The following is a 20734-nucleotide window of genomic DNA, read 5'->3' on the forward strand; positions in this document are numbered from 1 at the left end:
TTATGAAATTAAGAATATTTCTTCTACTTCTCATATCAGGGAAATGGATAGCTTCCTTGAAGAAAATCATCAGTGCTAAAATTTTGAATTTGACTCTTAGAACTGAGGAGTTAACCTCATTGGAGGAAATACTCTAGGTAAAAGAGGGAATATCTTTGCACATACGTGCACATTTAGAAGCGTTCGAATCTACTATGATTTTATCTTATTGGCAAAAAATTTCTAGATATTCCAAGAATAAAATAAACATCCAATATTCATTTTTGATGCAACCTAGCGTTGTTTATATTTCCCAAAAAAGAGTTGCCTCTGAAGGAAGTATCTCTTCCTGTCCCATCACGGTTTTCTCATTAAAGAATTCCGTATGGACAACCCATTGAGGGTAAGGGTAAAAAACCTGAAATTTCTTGCGAAAGATCATTTGATTTCAAAAGCTATTTCAGTCTCAGCAATGAGACGCCCAATTTCTTCTCCCTTTTCAAAGCTTTAGGGACCCTATATTTCCTCCTTTCGCAAAAACCCCTTTCGGATTTGTTCGTCCAAATTCCGAAGGTCCCATCATGCTTTCTCTATTTTTTGAAAAACCTGTATGGTAGATTTCCCCCACTCAGGATAAGGGTCAAACCTGAACCATTTGCGAAAGATCATTTAATTTCAAAAGCTATTTCAGTCTCAGCAATGAGACGCCCAATTTCTTCTCCCTTTTAAAAGCTTTAGGGACCCTATATTTCCTCCTTTCGCAAAAACCCCTTTCGGATTTGTTTGTCCAAATTCCGAAGGTCCCATCATGCTTTCTCCATTTTTTGAGAAACCTGTATGGTAGATTTTCCCCACTCAGGATAAGGGTCAAACCTGAACCATTTGCGAAAGATCATTTAATTTCAAAAGCTACTTCAGTCTCAGCAATGAGACGCCCAATTTCTTCTCCCTTTTCAAAGCTTTAGGGACCCTATATTTCCTCCTTTCGTAAAAAACCCTTTCGAATTTGTTCGTCCAAATTCCGAAGGTCCCATCATGCTTTCTCCATTTTTTTGAGAAACCTGTATGGTAGATTTCCCCCACTCAGGATAAGGGTTAAACCTGAACCATTTGCGAAAGATCATTTAATTTCAAAAGCTATTTCAGTCTCAGCATAGAGACGCCCAATTTCTTCTCCCTTTTCAAAGCTTTAGGGACCCTATATTTCCTCCTTTCGCAAAAACCCCTTTCGGATTTGTTCGTCCAAATTCCGAAGGTCCCATCATGCTTTCTCTATTTTTTGAAAAACCTGTATGGTAGATTTCCCCCACTCAGGATAAGGGACAAACCTGAACCATTTGCGAAAGATCATATAATTTCAAAAGCTATTTCAGTCCCAGCAATGAGACGCCCAATTTCTTCTCCCTTTTCAAAGCTTTAGGGACCCTATATTTCCTCCTTTCGCAAAAACCCCTTTCGGATTTGTTCGTCCAAATTCCGAAGGTCCCATCATGCTTTCTCCATTTTGAGAAACCTGTATGGTAGATTTCCCCCACTCAGGATAAGGGTCAAACCTGAACCATTTGCGAAAGATTATTTTGATTTCAAAAGCTATTTCAGTCTCAGCAATGAGACGCCCAATTTCTTCCCCTTTTCAAAGCTTTAGGGACCCTATATTTCCCTCTTTCGCAAAAACCCCTCTCGGATTTGTTCGTCCAAATTGCGAAGGTCCCATTATGGTTTCTCCATTTTTGAGAAACCTGTATGGTAGATTTCCCCCACTCAGGATAAGGGTCAAACCTGAACCATCTGCGAGAGGTCATTTACTTTAAAAGCTATTTTCAGTCTCAACAATGAGGCACCCAATTTCTTCCCCTTTTCAAAGCTTTAGGGAATCCTATATTTTCCTCCTCTCATAAAACCCCTTTTGGATTTGTTCGTCCAAATTCCGAAGGTCCCATTATGGTTTCTCCATTCGAGAAACCCGTATGGTAGATTTCCTATCCAGGTTAAGAGTTAATCTGGAACCTCGCTTCGCGAGGTATCTTCCTTTCAGGTTTGGGTTAAACCTGAGACTCGTTCAAACAAAATTCTTCGTTCTAACGAGATGTTTTCTTCCAATCCCATCATGGTTCTTCCCATCAAGGAACCCATACTTTGTATATCCATCCAGGATAGGATTCCACTTGAACTTCATTTCACAAGACATTTTCCAAAAATGTCCCATCAAGACCCTCGTGTATTTCTTTCCTCATTTCAAATTCATCTTGATATATCTTCGTCCCATCCAGGATAAGGGCTAAACCTGAATCATTCCAATAAGAGTATCTTGTCTCACCCACGAGACCTGATCAAAATTCTCATTTCCCACCATTTCGGAATGTCCATTTAAAGTCGCATAACGATTTCCTCATCTTTTACTCAGTCATATCATTTGGAGGATTTCGTCTCCCCAAAACCATTCAGGATAAGGTTCTAAGCCTGAAAAGCCATATTTTCAAAATAATTCTTTCACATCCAGTTCAGACCTGCTGACTGGGGGATTTTTCAAAATTTGGAGTGTTGTCTTTGCCACTAAGCTCGGCTCTCAACCGGCTTAGTAACAAAGAGGGGCATCTGTGAACACCCCAAATTTTTCAAAGTTTTGTAAAAAAGACCCTTTTGCCCCTAACCCCGTTTTCTGAGAAAATCAAGTCATTTCTTCAGATTCTCTGAATTAAATTCCATAAAGCTATATTCAAAATTAATTCCGGATCCGAATCCAGCACTTTAAATCCATATTTCCTCCAAAAATTCGGATCAAAACCTATTTCTGAAGAAATCTCCTCAAAATAGCTTTTAAATTCTCAGAAAAACTCCCTTTTTGTAAATATTTTACAAAAACACAAAAATTAGCTTTGACCTTTTGGTTTCTTGTAAAAATCTAGGATTTTACCCTAAAAAAATACAAAAAATTGAAAAATAACACAAAAACTAAAAATTTGGAAAATTTTTTAGAAAAGCAAATGATTTTGAGCCTTTTGAAAACAATTTTGCTAAAAAAACCTCGGGAGCCCCTTCTTTGTAAAAATCTTGAAAATTCAAAGGGGCTCCTCGGTAAATTTTTCTTTAGGTTTTTTTAAATCCTTCGTAAGAAAGAAAGAAAAAATGCGAAACCCTGCCGCACCTTCTTCTCACTGAAACCTTTCCCTAAACCCTCCATCTCTCTTTCTCTCACCTCCATTATCCATCGCCCTCCATCTTCAACGATCTTCCTTCCCGAACCTTCGCCTCCTCCTTAAGAAGGGCACTCGAGGGAACCCTAAGGGCATCCGTTATCACCCCTACATCTTCTTCCCTTCGATCACTCTTCTTTCTCCTCCCTTCAGAATACCTGCAAATCAGAAAGGATCAAGCCCTCCTGCGAAGCTACAGCCCACAGACAACTAAAAAAATGCTTGATTCCAGCTACAGGTAAGTATTCGTTCACTCTCTCCTTCGATTCTGATTTTATTTCCTAATTTCTTTTTGATAACTTTGCTTAATCTCTCGATCCATGTCTTTCTTAAAAATGCAGTGGGGGTAGGGTCGATCTGCGTATAGCAGGATCGACCCTCCCCTGGCAAGATTAATGGAGTCACTATGCTCCAACATCTCGATTTCTCCCCTTTCTTTTCATCATTTACTGTTTTATTTTCTGATTTTTGAGTTGGGTTCTTTTAGGGTTTGCAAATTCTGATTTACGCTTGATTCTTTAATTGATATTCTGCTGGTTATTTCATTTTTTTTTTGTGTTTTGTTTTAGTGGTGTCTTCAAAATCCCTTCGGTTTAAACCTATTACATGCATTACCTCCCCTATAATAACATCCATCCTGACCCCTCTGATTATCGGGTTAGTTGTCTTCCTTGTCCCCTTGGCTACCATCCCCATTACATGGGATTAACGTTAATCCAGCAGGGAGTCTCAGAGCTGCCATCATCTTCAACAAAATCTCATGCAGGGCGTGATTGTTGGATTTTCTTGGTTGGTCCCTTTATTGATGGTGCCCTTGATGCTATTTATCACCAAAATTGTGATAAAAACTAAGTCATCACCATTGATCTTATTACCCCAGCATCCTCTCTTCTGCTTGATTTCCATGTTTATGCTTGATTTCCAGATTTACTTTGATGGTTCATTGATTTCTTTTATCTCTGTTTTTTTTTTTATATATATATAGCATTCAATTGCATTTTTGTTCACTTTGTCCAACATATTTCATTTATTTTACATTGTACTCATTGATATTTGATTGCTCACAACATGCATTTCATCATATTCACGATTGTATATATAATTTCATTTTGCATTCGTTATTTCTTTTCCTCCTGTGTAAATTGTTTTCTGTACATCCCTGTGTCCAAATCTCTGTAACCCAGGTATTTCATTCAATTAATTCGAGTTATATTTTGTAAACTTTGCTGTTATGAAATGTCCCCTGTTTGTAAGTCATAAGGTGTGTTGCAGGAACTATTACTTTCCCCTCCTCCTTATCTTTTATTTAATCTTTTTTTTTCTTTCCTTTTCAAGTTTAACTGAATTCAAGGTTGGTTGAAACGTGAACATAGCCACTACTGTCTTGGAGAACCAATCGGGGATGCAGTTTCCCTCGATTAAGATGGTGCACTTGGATTTCCTCTTGTCCCAAGTAGTGTTGGGCAGAAGTCTGGTGCGGGCATGGATGAAGTAGGCCGATATCAGAATGAAATCAAATATTCCTTTCAATAGAGACAACCTTTTCTGCAGGATATTGAATAAGTGGTTCTCTAGTGGTCCTGGAGCAACAGGTTTTGATGCATTCAGTATGTCGTATACAGGGGATCTTCCAGAGACTCAGAATAAGCCTCAGCACATTTCCCCTTCCCAGCTTTCGTATTTTCTTATGAAGTGATTAAGGTAAGCTTCTGTTTCGGATTGGCTTTAAGATGGTTCAGTCCATTTAGTGTAAAAATTAACATGCTTTTCTGAGAAAACCAAGTAGATACTTGTCATGAGATATATCTTGTGCCATTTTTTTTACTTTTCTGTATCATGATTGGATGTTGCAACATATTACTTATATTTCATCATCCCTATCGGCTACAACATGCATTACCATACTTCACCTTCATTACACCAACTTCATACACAACCATCTATGTATTCGTATACCCACCCCACTGTATCCACCACAGTAGTATAGAATATCAGTTTTTCCCAATATGCCAGATTGCTCTGTTCTTTTTGCTGTTTCTGTACATCCACATCTCCAGCATGCTATTCACTACAAGCACCGATTGTCTGTAGTTAATTTTAGATGCATTTTACAATCATGCATAATGAATCTTCAGTGATATTACTGCATCAGTCGTTGACTCTATCATAGAAATGGTTTCAGGGCTGGTTAAACAAAGATATATTCATCTGTCGGCTCAGTCCCCAGCCAGATCCAATTTTAAATAGTCCGTCTCAAGAGACCTGGTGATGATACTGTTGTAAAACCACCTTAGCCCCACTATAAATTCTTTTTCTTCTTTTTATGATAGTTCACTCTTGAACTATCATAATCACCATATTTTTATCATTCTTTTACAAGTGGTTCACAGGAACCACTGTATATTCTTCTCTTCTCTTTATGATAGTTCATTCTTGAACTATCATAATTATCATATTTTTACCATTCTTTTACAAGTGGTTCACAGGAACCACTGTAAATTCTTCTCTTCTCTTTATGATAGTTCATTCTTGAACTATCATAATCATCATATTTTTACCATTCTTTTACAAGTGGTTCACAGGAACCACTGTAAATTCTTCTCTTCTTTTTATGATAGTTCACTCTTGAACTATCATAATCACCGTATTTTTATCATTCTTTTACAAGTGGTTCACAGGAACCACTGTAAATTCTTCTCTTCTCTTTATGATAGTTCATTCTTGAACTATCATAATCATCATATTTTTACCATTCTTTTACAAGTGGTTCACAGGAACCACTGTAAATTCTTCCCTTCTTTTTATGATAGTTAACTCTTGAACTATCATAATCACCATATTTTATCATTCTTTTACAAGTGGTTCATAGGAATCACTGTAAATTCTTCTCTTCTTTTATGATAGTTCACTCTTGAACTATCATAATCATCATATGTTTATCATTCTTTTACAAGTGGTTCACAGGAATCACTGTAAATTCTTTTCCTCTTTTTTATGAATCATCATATTTTTACCATTCTTTTACAAGTGGTTCATAGTGACCACTGTAAATTCTTCTCTTCTTTTTATGATAGTTCACTCTTGAACTATCATAATCATATTTCTCTCTTTCTTTTACAAGTGGTTTGCAGGAACCACCATAGTCCCTTCTCTCTTTGTACATACGTATATATATATATATATTCTTACATATATGTGTGTGTTTTCTCATAAATACAGGGTAGACCATATGCCTTTCTCCTTCAAATATAAACTAAGCATCTTGTGTAAGATAGTCGTTTACACTCATTTTAGATCTCCTTTTGTGCAGATTCTATCTGACAGGAACATAAAGAAGGCTGGGATCAAAATATTTTTGATGTTCTCAAAATCCAATTGTTGTAAATAAATAAGATAATGAAAACTCTACATTTCCAGTCTTAGATTAGAATGAATGAGCATTGTAAATACCATTGAATTACTTGTTTTCATGCATTTTTCCTTTATTTCTCAAATTCTCACAATGGTAAAACACGAATGACACGTGCACCATTTCGTAAGAGGTAATTGATACTAAGTTGATGATCCACATCAATGGCCATAGTCAGGCTGTGGACAAAACTTAGCATTTTTATCTTTTACAAAATAACACTAGATCCATTTTCAAAATTCATCATCTTTTCCTAAAATATTTTATTCTTTTATCAGAACTTAACTTAAAATTAACTCAAAATATATACCAATGGCCATAGTCAGGGTATATTGAGAGTTAATTTCATTTTAAATTCTATAAAAGCACAAAAGATGTATTTTATTCTTCACTTGAATTTAAATGTAGTTATTACATAATACATTCAATGACCATAGTCAGGGATGTATTATGTCTTCAACCTCATTTTTTTATTCATTTAAAGAATGGAATAACTTTTCAAATTCTAAATTCAAAATTTTTAAATTCATTTCATCATTTAGGGAAGAATTGCATCATATTTTCAAAATTCTCTTTCAAAAACCCAAGTGATTGTAAATATCTCTTCTTCAAATTTCTATTCCAGATCTATCTCAATTTCAAAATCCAATTTTGGAATTTCAGAATCATTTCATATTCAAACTTCAAATTTCCAACTCAATTCAAAATTTAAATTCAAAGTTCAATTTAACTTTGAAAGTTTCTGATTCATCTTCAAAAATCAAATTCATCTTCTTATCTTCAAAATTCAAAAATCACAAGTTTGAGATTGATTTTGAATCTTGACTCTTCTTAAATTTTAAATTCAATCTGGGTTTTTAAAACCCAGATCCACCTTCAAGAGTCCCATTTGGACTTTCAAAACCCAAATCCAAAGTTAGATCAACTTGGATCTGGTTTTCCTAAATACAATTCCACTTTTGGATCTTAGACTTCAGATCCAAATTGCATCATGATTTCTAGACCTTAGACCCAAATCCATCTTAGGATCCAGAACCCAACTCATCTTGGATCTCAGATCCAAAATTCCATTTAGGATTCAAAATCCAACTTCACCTTGGATCTCAAATTGAAGATCCAAAATCCATTTAGGATCCAGAACCCAATTCTACTTTAGATCTCAGACTTCAGATCCAATTCTATCTTAGAAATCCAGAGTCCAATCCTATCTTGGATCTCAGATTTCAGATCCAAATACCATTTTGGGTTCCAAATCTTGAATCCAATTCCATTCAAAATTCCAGATCCAAATTCCACTTTAATTCCAATCCTTAAAAACCAATTTCACTTCATTCCAGATTTTAAAATAAGTCCCCATTTCGGATCCTGAATCCAAAAATTCAACTTCGAACTCTATTCAGAATCCAAATCTTGGATTCGGATTTCATCTTGAAATTCCAACTCTCAAATCAAATTCTATTTCTCAAATTCTATTTTAAATTTCCCACATTTTATCCTGATTTCAAACTTCAAAGATAGAATTCAATTCCAGTCCAAATATCTATCCAAGTTCAAATTTCTAATTCAAAGTCCATTTATGACTTTGAAATTTCCTTTCTTCTCTTTTCCCTCATATCAGTTTCAAGATCATTTTCCAAACCCAGATTTATTTTCCCAAAGCTCTTGATTATTCTAAAAACTTAGAACTTTAAATCTTAAGTTCTAAGTTAGAAATCATTTCTTCACTTTATCAGATTCATCTCAAAAACACTTCGGAATTCTTCAAAACATTTTCAAAAAGAGCATACATCTTTGCATTTGCACAAGCATGATTCTCTGTGCATTTAGACTTAGAGTAGATTCCTAGATAATTTCTTAGCAAAGCAAAAGGCATTAATTCGACCCTTGGTTCGATTACCCCTAGTAAAGGCGCCAGGAACGGTCGAACCTCGTACCGACGAGCGGATCCCGTCTCCCAGTTTTCCCGCAAATATTTCAAAAACGGAGGCGAGTTATTTCAAAAAATTTCAAAATTAAGGTCAAGTGAGACCCGCAAAAGTGTTCCTCTTCTTCTCCTTTTCTCTTCTCTCTTTCTTTCCGTCTTTTATTTTCTCCCTTCAAAAAGGAGGAAAATAGGAGGTTGAAAAGGAAAAGAGAAGGAAGAGAGAGAACATTACGAGAGAAAAATTTTGCGATGATCACACAATTCCATAGGAATTTAACCTAGGGATCACATCGGTTCAGTAGGGGTTCGACCTACGAACTATCAATTCCATAGGGATTTAACCTAAGGACCATAGTTTAAGAAGGAAGGATTCAACTTGTAAGCTTTGAATGGACCAAGTGCTAAATTGGGTTTTGAGGGAAGATTCGAATCAGAATTCAAATCTTCAAGGAAAAACTAAATGAATTGGGCTTTGAAAGAAAATTCGAGTCGGAACTCTAATTTTCTAGACCAATTCAGAAGGAAAAGAAAATTCAGGTCGGAACTCGAATCTTCGAAGGAAAACTAGATCCATTGGAAGAAAAGAAAATTTGAGTCGGAACTCGAATCCTGAAGGAAAACTAGACCGGTTAGAAGGAAAGAAAATTCGAGTCGGAACTCGAATCCCAAAGGAAAACTAGACTAATTAGAAGGAAAGAAAATTCGAGTCGGAACTCGAATCCCGAAGGAGAACTAGACCGGTTAGACGGAAACAAAATTCAGGTCAGAACTCAAATCCCGAAGAAAAACTAGACTAATTAGAATGAAAGAAAATTCGAGTCGGAACTCGAATCCCAAAGGAAAACTAGACTAATTAGAAGGAAAGAAAATTAGAGTCGAAACTCGAATCCCGAAGGAAAACTAGACCGGTTAGAAGAAAAGAAAATTTGAGTCGGAACTCGAATCTCGAAAGAAAACTAGACTAATTAGAAGGAAAGAAAATTCGAGTCGGAACTCGAATCCCGAAGGAAAACTAGACCGGTTAGACGGAAAGGAAATTCGAGTCGGAACTCGAATCCCGAAGAAAAACTAGACTAGCAAGGATTAGGTTTGAAAACATTAACCAATAAACCGGATTTAGAAAGTTTGACCAATAAAAATATGGATTTTGAAAGTTCGACCAATAACAATTGGATTTTGAAAGATGTACCAGTGTGAATACTGGATTTTGGAAATGAACCAGTATAAGTACTGGATTTTGAAAATGGATCAGTACGAATACTGTTTTTGGAAGAATTACCAACACGAACACTAGATTTTGAAGATTTACCAGCACAAACACTGGATTTAGAAAATTTTACCAGCACAAACACTGGTTTTTGAAAATCTTACCAGCACGAACACTGGATTTTGAAAATTTACCAGCACGAACACTAGATTTAGAAAATTTTACCCAACTGATTCTGATGAGAGATTTTCAGTCTTCATCCTCACGATGACTTAGACAACTGTCGGGGTCTCAGGATTTATCCCTTATCCTAAATGGGTAGCTCAGGTTTATCCCGTAACCTGAAGGGGAAATTAATTTGATACATATGGATGCAAATGAATGCATGCAAATGCAAATATATGCAAATGAATGCAAAATGATGTAAATGGATGCACATGCATGCAAAATGAGAGATTTGTTTGATCTTGCCTGCATACAGGACGTTTTGAAGACAATTTTTTAAAATAATGCCCAAGTGTAACTGGAAAAGAAGAATTTGACCATTATTGAAGAAAATATATTGAGGAATTACAAAGAATGGAATATAGGATTTAAGTATAGAATTTTTTCAAATGTTGAGCATTGATGGGGTCTAATAATTCCACACCATCGACATTGATGAGCAGATATGAATTGCGGGGTAATGCCTCCTTGACAACATAGGGACCTTCCCAATTTGGTGACCACTTGCCACCTGGGCGGTGTGATCATGCATATATTTTAGGGATATTTCATATAAAAATATGCATGATTTCATAAGAAAATGATTTAAAAACCCAATTTTATGTTAGTTTCGAGTAAATGTGCTAAAATAATATAAGAATAGAAAATGCATGAAAAATAGTGTTATTTTACATTTTAATGCATATTTTAGTGTTTGACATAATTGTAGTTGTTTAGTTTTTGAAAATCATAAAAAATTAGAGTTAAAATAGACTTAGTTTTGTATTTTCTAAAACATAGTCATTTTGAGTTGTTTTGTAAATAACTTTTTGAAGAGAGGTTTTTGAAATGCAATTTTAAAAAGAAGAGGGACTTATGGAGAAAAGTTCAAATCTTTAAATACGATACGTAGGGGGAAGAGAGGCTTGTCTTCTCTCTTATGCTTTTGCCCTCTTTCCTAACCCTTCCCCTTCACCTTGTTTCTTGCCTTCTTCTTCTTCTTCTCCCTTGATCTCTTCTTCCTCAATCCGGTGGAGGCATCCAGCTACGGTAATGGCATATAGGAGGATTCCACTTCTCTTCTAACCCTTCCAGTTCGGTAAGTTCTTCTTCTTCTTCTTCCTCTTCTTCTCCTTCTCTAATTCCTCCTTCTATTTCTCATTAGATTAGTTAATCTGAAATAAAAATCAAAATAAGATGAAATCGTAGAATAATTTCCATTTGATTTTACATTTTAGCAGTCATGATTCATTCAAATCTTGTTCTGACATATGTTGATTCAGAGATTTTTAGATCAGATTTTGATTTTAGTTTTTAGGAATAGTTTCATTTGCAGATTATGCTTTAGTTTTAATTCATATGCCTTGTTTGAGTTTAAAGATAGATTGAAGGATGATTCATCTGTATTGATCGATCAAGCTCCAAAAATCATCCAACTGATCTATACTCACCGATGATATCACGTTTTGAATTTCTCTTGTTTCTGATTGAATCTGCTGTCTGAGAGAATTCGACTTAGATTTCCCTGTGTATGCTACAGATTAAGTATTGATCAATCATTTGTCGCCTGATGATATCTGTTTGAATTTGAACCAAATAAATTGTTTGAATCTGATAAATCAAATTTCATCTGCACTCTGATCATCGGATTATTTTTTTTGAAAATGATCATCATGATCATTTAATTGAAACCGATAAGAGATCGGATATCATTTTGAATTGCGATTTCTGTTTTCCGGCAAGTGTCTTGATTCTGATCGCCGGTGTTGTACTACTATTTGATGATTGTCCGATTGCTTATCTTTGGTGAGAGCTTTTGATTGATCAACGATTTGATGATCTAGATCATCCAGATCACCTGGATATCAAAAAAATATTCTTTATCAATCGGGGCTCTGTACCTGCCGGAGAGTCACTATGAAGCAAGCCGATCAGAAATTATTTGATGCTGTGGAAATCCAAATGCTGCAAATAAGTTTACTGGAATCAATACTGGCCGGATCACTTCACATTTATCGTGAAAAATATGAAAGAGGCATTTTCAATTGAGTTACCGTGAAAATTCATTTCACGGCTGTTGATATTTCCGGTGGAGGCTGTTGATATTTCCGGTGGAGGCTGTTGATATTTCCGGTGGAGGCTGTGGATATTTGAAACTCTAGTGTGTGTTTCTGAAAAAATTCGATCGGATGTTCTGATCTGAAGTAAAAGTATGAATATTGCATCATCATTGTTGAACATCTGTGAAATTTAGTAAAAACAGGCGGATTCGCCGGAAGTTCTGGTGGCTTAGCTTCCTGAAATGGTGGGAACCGAACTCACCTGTGTGAGGTCGTGTATTGTGATTAAATCGTTAAAATCCACTTTTACTATAATGTGTTTTGCAAAAAAAAAAATATAATAATGTTCAGAGTTTGTTTTGAAAACACAATTGTCCTGATTGTTTTTTTTTTTTTTCTCATTTTCACGACAAAGAATTGTTTTGAAAAAAAAATGTTTTCCAACAAGTGTAGCTGTTTCCTAATCTCTGGTGACTATTGTTTTCTCTGATTGTCTGCATTCTTTGTTTTTAATTTTTTTTATGTTCAATTTTTTTTCTCAAATTCCTTTGTTCAATCATTTTCCCTGTTTAGTGTTTTCTAGTTTGTTGTTGAATTTCACATTTTGTTCTTGTTTCAATTACTGTTTTGCTTTTCCTTACATAAATCTCTGATTTTGTCCCTTCCTTGTTTTTATTAGACATTAGTTAATTGAATATTAGATAATTGTTAGATGTTACTAAGTAATTAGCTAGATTTAATTAGTTGTTATTAATTACTTTGTTATTAGCTTAAGTAGTTACTTGTTTAGCATTGCTTAGTGAATTGTGATTTCATTAGATCATTTAGCAAGTATATTTCTATATTTGGTACTGCTCGTGTTCATTTGAATTGTGCAGGATAGCACAGGACTGGAGTGGAATTGATTACGTGACACGAAGTACGAAGAATAAAGTTTCTTTTTGCTTTTATTTTTAGAATTAGGAATTTAATTGGGTTTGTAAATATTGCACTTTACGCCCTCTGCGAAGGGTATTCATTTGTTGTAATAGTTAGTTGTTTTTACCTTTTCTGAACATTTTACATTTCAAATAATTCGGCAATAAAGAATAGTTTAGATTTTTGTACTTGAATACGATATATTCCCGTTCCCTGAGTTCGACCCGGTCTCATCCACTAGTGAGAACCGGTTTTTATTATTTGATGTCTGGTTTTCACATGTTTTTCATTTAAAAATCTTTTCAAAATTACAACGATTTAAAAAGAAGACATCAAATTTTTGGCGCCGTTGCCGGGGAACGGCGTAATATTAGTATTCATTTTATTGCCCAGTGTTTGTTTGCATTTTAGGTTTAGAACCACGTATGTGCATATCTTAGAGACGAGCTTACTTTTCTGCACATCCCACCCACTAGGATACCCTTAGAGGTGACTGTGTACGATTGGTACCGTACATATAGTTTTTATATTTCTTTGCATAATCTCTATTATGTGTAACTGCGTGATGTTTGTTTAGTTTTTGTTGTTTTTAGTTTACTCGCTTTGTGGTTTGCGTGGTTTGGCCGCTTAGTGCGTTAGTTAGGTAGAAAACCCAAAAATTAGGACGAGTGTTACACTGGTCTACTTCAAGGTGTATGCACAGGCAACGATCACTCGAACTGAGCTAATTGAGTCCCGAGTTTCTTGTTAGGAGAACTCCTCATCCTATCACCATGGCTGAAAATCGGTCGTTGTTCCGTACCCTTAAGGAGTACTTCATGCCCACCATATACACTCCCACCTCCTGCATCACGAGACCTGATGTAGGAGCCAATCAATTTGAAATAAAAGCCAGTATCATTCAAATGCTACCATCCTTTCATGGCCTTAGCAACGAAGACCCATATAGTCATATTGATGATTTTTTGGAGATCTGCTCGACAGTGCGGATCAACAATTTTGGAGATGACGCATTGAGGTTGACGTTGTTTCCGTTCTCTCTCAAAGATAAAGCTAAACATTGGCTAAAGGCTCTCGATACGGTTCAAATTACCACTTGGGAAGGAATGCAGCGCGAGTTCCTTAAAAAGTACTTCCCAATTGGTAAGACGAAGCAGTTTCGTAAAGCCATAATCAGTTTCTCGCAGATTGAGGGAGAACAGTTTCACGAGTCTTGAGAGAGATTGAAAGATCTTCTCCGTAAGTGTCCCATCACCAGGTGCCTCGTTGGCAGTTGGTGCAATATTTCTATGACGGGCTTACTGAGAAGCATCGTCAAATGGTTGATTCGTCTTGTGGGGGCACTTTTATGCTCAAAAGTGAGGACGAGGCATGGTCTCTATTCGAGACTTTGAGTGAAAACACGATGCATCATGATTTGTCTTAACGGCTCGATAGGACTACATCTCTGTCTAGTGGTCCTAGGAAAATAGGGATTTCCGAAGTTGGATCCGAGTTAGATTTGCATACCAAGGTTGACCAGTTGACTAGGAAGTTAGATCAATTCCTAGCTAATTCTTCGAGAAGTCCAATAGGAAGAGTGTGTGAGTTATGTGCTAGCCCTGCACACTGTGTTGCGGATTATCCGGCAGCGCCGCTATATCCTGAATTCGTTCAGGAGCAGATGAATGTTGCCCAAGGTTTCTCTAGACCCATACTTGATTCATTTACACCATCATATAACTCAGTTTGGCGAAACCAGTCCATTTCCCCATCCCATCAGCCTTCCCAGACACAGTATAGACACAGTAACCCTTTACAAGGTTACTCACACCCCATTTTTCCACAGGTTCATCCCCAATCTAGTTTACTTTCTCTTCAGGAGCCCATTCCAAGTTCATCATTTCAGGAGAAGATGTTAGAGGCCTTTTCTGATATCAAGGCCACTTATTGCTCCCATACGCAGTCGATAGCCAAGCTAGAGACTCAAATGGGACTGTTAGCTCAAACATTGAGTAGACAAAGCGAGGGGAACCCATCTAGTAAGTCTGTTGTCACATCTAAGGGAGAGGAAACCATGTCATTTGACTTGCAACCCACCGATTCACATCATGCGCAAGTCGAATCTGTTACATCCCTTCAGAGGGGGAAGATGTGTCTCCCCACTCGAGAATCGACTCATGAACCTCATATCATTTCTACTGATGAGTCGATCTCCATGATACCTCAGCAGAAGGTGCATGACCCACAACATGTATTATCATCATATAAAGCCCCATTTTCTCAGCCTTTGGGATCACCAATTGTTTTTAGTAAGCAAGAGGTGCAGATGCAGAAGGTGCTTGACCAAGTCAAGCCTGATCATATTCACCACTTGTCTGAAGTTGCATTCATTGATAGTCAGTTGGTCCTAGACTCTCAATTCTTGACCAGTCTCTCAGATGAGACTAATCTCTATCCTTCATGTCGAGAGAGTCATGATACTACATTTAGAGGTAGAAGGGATGGAAACACAGTGCGTAGTGTCACAGATGACACTCTTTTCTACATAGAGCCCGGTTGAGCCTGACTTCATGTCCATTGATCGCATGGACGATGGAGGATTTTTCTAGGGATCCGTCTGGCTGGGGATGTGAAACTTAGCGCTTTATGGGAGGCAACCCATATCTTGTATAGTATTAGATTTGCTCAGAATTTATAGATTTTATTTTGTTTTTACTTTTTAGTTTTCTTCATGAGTTTTTCATGTTCTTTTTATTTCATTCATGAGTTTTATGTTTTGTCATGTATACATTGCATTCATTAGATTCATAGAACGTGTATTTTTAATTCATGTCAGGTCATTCTACTCTTTTCCCTTATTTATTTCCTCTCATGTGCATTCACTTAGTTTCATATAAGCATGGGGGAGTGCCAGTGGGACAGTGTCATTCAAGCATGGGGGAGGGTGTAGTTTGCACACCTTGACGTTTCTGTTTACGTTCTTGCACATATTTACACATATCTCATGAAAAGTAGATTTTTAAAGAAAGAGTTTGAACTTATATGAATGTTATTTCAAATCTGATATTTTTAGAGGATTTTTAAGCCCCACGAAAAAAATTTCTGACATAGATCTAAAATTTATGGTTGTTTATGCGGATTTCAAAGAAATGATGATAGATACATGTTAGAATTTATTTTGAACCATAAATATGAATATGCACAGTTCTATTTTTGAAAAAACTAAGCAAATGAACAAAAGTGTAAAAATGAGCTCAAAAGAAAAAAAAAGTGAGAAAAAGCATGTGTTAGGTTGTCTGGATAATTCCATAATCCTCAGTAGATGGAACTTAGATGTAAGTTGAAACTTTTAATTCCATTTTCGAAAAGGAGAGTGGAAAACTTCGTGATCCTAAGTAACTGAGAGCAGATACAAGTTGAAATGTTTGACTCTCACGTTATAAAGGTGAATGAAGGAAGTCACTTTTATGTCTTAGTTGATATCTTTTGGTATGCATTTAAAAAGTATAGAAGATATTGACATTGCACAAGGTATAAAAGCAGACCACACGCAAGCTATAAGAGAAGAATAAGGGCGCAAAAAGAAAAAGCGTGAAAAGAAAAGAGCTTAAAAAGAAAGAAAAGTTCAGTGCTTAGAAGTGCGATTGAGAAAACCTGTGCAGAAAACATATGAGTGAGGATAAGTAAATAATAATATGTTTTTATTGGATTTTCTAAGAATAAAACATAAATAATTGTGATATTTAGAAAAGTGAAAGAAATTCTTTTTCTGTGGTGGTATATAAAAGACTAATTATGTCTTGATTTTTTTTGTAACACGAAATATTTGTGAAAACAAAGTCTTTAATTACCTACTGCTTATGAGGATGTGTAATATTATGCATATATGACAGAGATGTTTGTGGGTAGCATCACTGCAAACCCTCACGAGACCATACTCGTCCACTGGGGTAACCCAGGGGTTGAAAGGGCTTGTTGCATGAGATAAATGCAACCGTGATTCCTACGAAAGTGAGTTAGTTGATAGTTTGGATTTCGTGCATTTTTCTAGTTTGCTCGAGGACTAGCAAAACATAAGCATGGGGGTATTTGATCATGCATATATTTTAGGGATATTTCATATAAAAATATGCATGATTTCATGAGAAAATGATTTAAAAACCCAATTTTATGTTAGTTTCGAGTAAATGTGCTAAAATAATATAAGAATAGAAAATGCATGAAAAATAGTGTTATTTTACATTTTAATGCATATTTTAGTGTTTGACATAATTGTAGTTGTTTAGTTTTTGAAAATCATAAAAAATTATAGTTAAAATAGACTTAGTTTTGTATTTTCTAAAACATAGTCATTTTGAGTTGTTTTGTAAATAACTTTTTGAAGAGAGGTTTTTGAAATGCAATTTTAAAAAGAAGAGGGACTTATGGAGAAAAGTTCAAATCTTTAAATATGATACGTAGGGGGAAGAAAGGCTTGTCTTCTCTCTTATGCTTTTGCCCTCTTTCCTAACCCTTCCCCTTCACCTTGTTTCTTGCCTTCTTCTTCTTCTTCTCCCTTGATCTCTTCTTCCTCAATCCGGTGGAGGCATCCAGCTACGGTAATGGCTTATAGGAGGATTCCACTTCTCTTCTAACCCTTCCAGTTCGGTAAGTTCTTCTTCTTCTTCCTCTTCTTCTCCTTCTCTAATTCCTCCTTCTATTTCTCATTAGATTAGTTAATCTGAAATAAAAATCAAAATAAGATGAAATCGTAGAATAATTTCCATTTGATTTTACATTTTAGCAGTCATGATTCATTCAAATCTTGTTCTGACATATGTTGATTCAGAGATTTTTAGATCAGATTTTGATTTTAGTTTTTAGGAATAGTTTCATTTGCAGATTATGCTTTAGTTTTAATTCATATGCCTTGTTTGAGTTTAAAGATAGATTGAAGGATGATTCATCTGTATTGATCGATCAAGCTCCAAAAATCATCCAACTGATCTATACTCACCGATGATATCACGTTTTGAATTTCTCTTGTTTCTGATTGAATCTGCTGTCTGAGAGAATTCGACTTGGATTTCCCTGTGTATGCTACAGATTAAGTATTGATCAATCATTTGTCGCCTGATGATATCTGTTTGAATTTGAACCAAATAAATTGTTTGAATCTGATAAATCAAATTTCATCTACACTCTGATCATCGGATTATTTTTTTTGAAAATGATCATCATGATCATTTAATTGAAACCGATAAGAGATCGGATATCATTTTGAATTGCGATTTCTGTTTTCCGGCAAGTGTCTTGATTCTGATCGCCGGTGTTGTACTACTATTTGATGATTGTCCGATTGCTTATCTTTGGTGAGAGCTTTTGATTGATCAACGATTTGATGATCTAGATCATCCAGATCACCTGGATATCAAAAAAATATTCTTTATCAATCGGGGCTCTGTACCTGCCGGAGAGTCACTATGAAGCAAGCCGATCAGAAATTATTTGATGCTGTGGAAATCCAAATGCTGCAAATAAGTTTACTGGAATCAATACTGGCCGGATCACTTCACATTTATCGTGAAAAATATGAAAGAGGCATTTTCAATTGAGTTACCGTGAAAATTCATTTCACGGCTGTTGATATTTCCGGTGGAGGCTGTTGATATTTCCGGTGGAGGCTGTCGATATTTGAAACTCTAGTGTGTGTTTCTAAAAAAAATCGATCGGATGTTCTGATCTGAAGTAAAAGTATGAATATTGCATCATCATTGTTGAACATCTGTGAAATTTAGTAAAAACAGGAGGATTCGCCGGAAGTTCTGGTGGCTTAGCTCCGTGAAATGGTGGGAACCAAACTCACCTGTGTGAGGTCGTGTATTGTGATTCAATCGTGAAAATCCACTTCTACTATAATGTGTTTTGCAAAATATATATATATATATATATATATATATATATATATATAATAATAATAATAATGTTCAGAGTTTGTTTTTAAAACACAATTGTCCTGATTGCTTATTTTTTTTCTCATTTTCACGGCAAAGAATTGTTTTGAAAAAAAAATGTTTTCCAGCAAGTGTAGCTGTTTCCTAATCTCTGGTGACTATTGTTTTCTCTAATTGTCTGCATTCTTTGTTTTTAATTTTTTTTATGTTCAATTTTTTTTCTCAAATTCCTTAGTTCAATCATTTTCCCTGTTTAGTGTTTTCTAGTTTGTTGTTGAATTTCACATTTTGTTCTTGTTTCAATTACTCTTTTGCTTTTCCTTACATAAATCTCTTATTTTGTCCCTTCCTTGTTTTTATTAGACATTAGTTAATTGAATATTAGTTAATTGTTAGATGTTAGTAAGTAATTAGCTAGATTTAATTAGTTGTTGTTAATTACTTTGTTATTAGCTTAAGTAGTTACTTGTTTAGCATTGCTTAGTGAATTGTGATTTCATTAGATCATTTAGCAAGTATATTTCTATATTTGGTACTGCTCGTGTTCATTTGAATTGTGCAGGATAGCACAGGACTGGAGTGGAATTGATTACGTGACACGAAGTATGAAGAATAAAGTTTCTTTTTTGCTTTTATTTTTAGAATTAGGAATTTAATTGGGTTTGTAAATATTGCACTTTACGCCCTCTGTGAAGGGTATTCATTTGTTGTAATAGTTAGTTGTTTTTACCTTTTCTGAACATTTTACATTTCAAATAATTCGGCAATAAAGAATAGTTTAGATTTGTGTACTTGAATACGATATATTCCCGTTCCCTGAGTTCGACCCGGTCACATCCACTAGTGAGAACCGGTTTTTATTATTTGATGTCTGGTTTTCACATGTTTTTCATTTAAAAATCTTTTCAAAATTACAACGATTTAAAAAGAAGACATCACGGTGCTTGAGATAAGTCGTTGATCTGAGCACTAGATCATTGACTCAAAATTTTCTTTCAATGACAGACTTTGCATATTGTCTGGCTATCCTCCGACGCTATGATTGAGTGTGCTATGCTGCTCTGAGTCTTCTTTCATCGAGCAAATTAAGTTGTACTAGCCGCTGTTGCTGATACTATCAAGAGGTAATTCTAGAAGTGATGCAAATTTCAGAGCAGGTTTCTAAACATGTAGAGGCAGTACTACTTCAGTTCCGTAGACAAGTTATGACATAGTAGCATTAGTTGGATGATGGTTCTATATGCTCATAATGCATCATGGATCTTATCATGCCAGTCACGGTCTGTTTCCAAAGTTCGCTCCAGGATTCTAATCAGAATTTTATTGGTAGCCTCTGCCCGACCATTCCCTTGAGGATAATAGGGAGCAGAGAAATGATGTTGAATTCTGAACTTCATGTAAAATGTCTTCATTCTCTCATTCTTGAAATGACTGTCATTGTCCGACACGATATCGTGCGGTATGCCGAAACGATAAAGGATATTCTTGTGGATGAATGAGACCATGTGTCGACTTTCTACTGTACGCAAAGTGATAGCTTCGACCCATTTAGCAAAATATTCTGTTGCGGCAAGAAAATATTTGTAGTCGTTTGAAGCAAGAGTGATGGGGCTCACAACATCAAAGGCCCACATAGAAAATAGCCATGGAGAGATGGCAGTTTGCAAATATGTTGTTGGCGCATGTATAGAAGGTGCATGTATCTGGCATAGAGCACACTTCTTCACAAAATGGTAGCAATCTTGTTGCATGGTCTTCCAATAATATCCTGCTCAGATGAATTGCTTGATAAGAGTTTGGTAGCCGACATGACCACCGCAAATGCCTTTGTGTACCTTCTGCACGACTTCTTTGGCTTCATCTTCGTCTAAGCATCTGGAATATTCAGAGCTGAATTCATAATGATAGAGGACATCAGAGAGAT

Source organism: Nuphar pumila, chromosome 13 (genome assembly GCF_984573655.1).
Source record: "Nuphar pumila chromosome 13, dmNupPumi1.hap1.1, whole genome shotgun sequence".
NCBI classification, from domain to species: domain Eukaryota; kingdom Viridiplantae; phylum Streptophyta; class Magnoliopsida; order Nymphaeales; family Nymphaeaceae; genus Nuphar; species Nuphar pumila.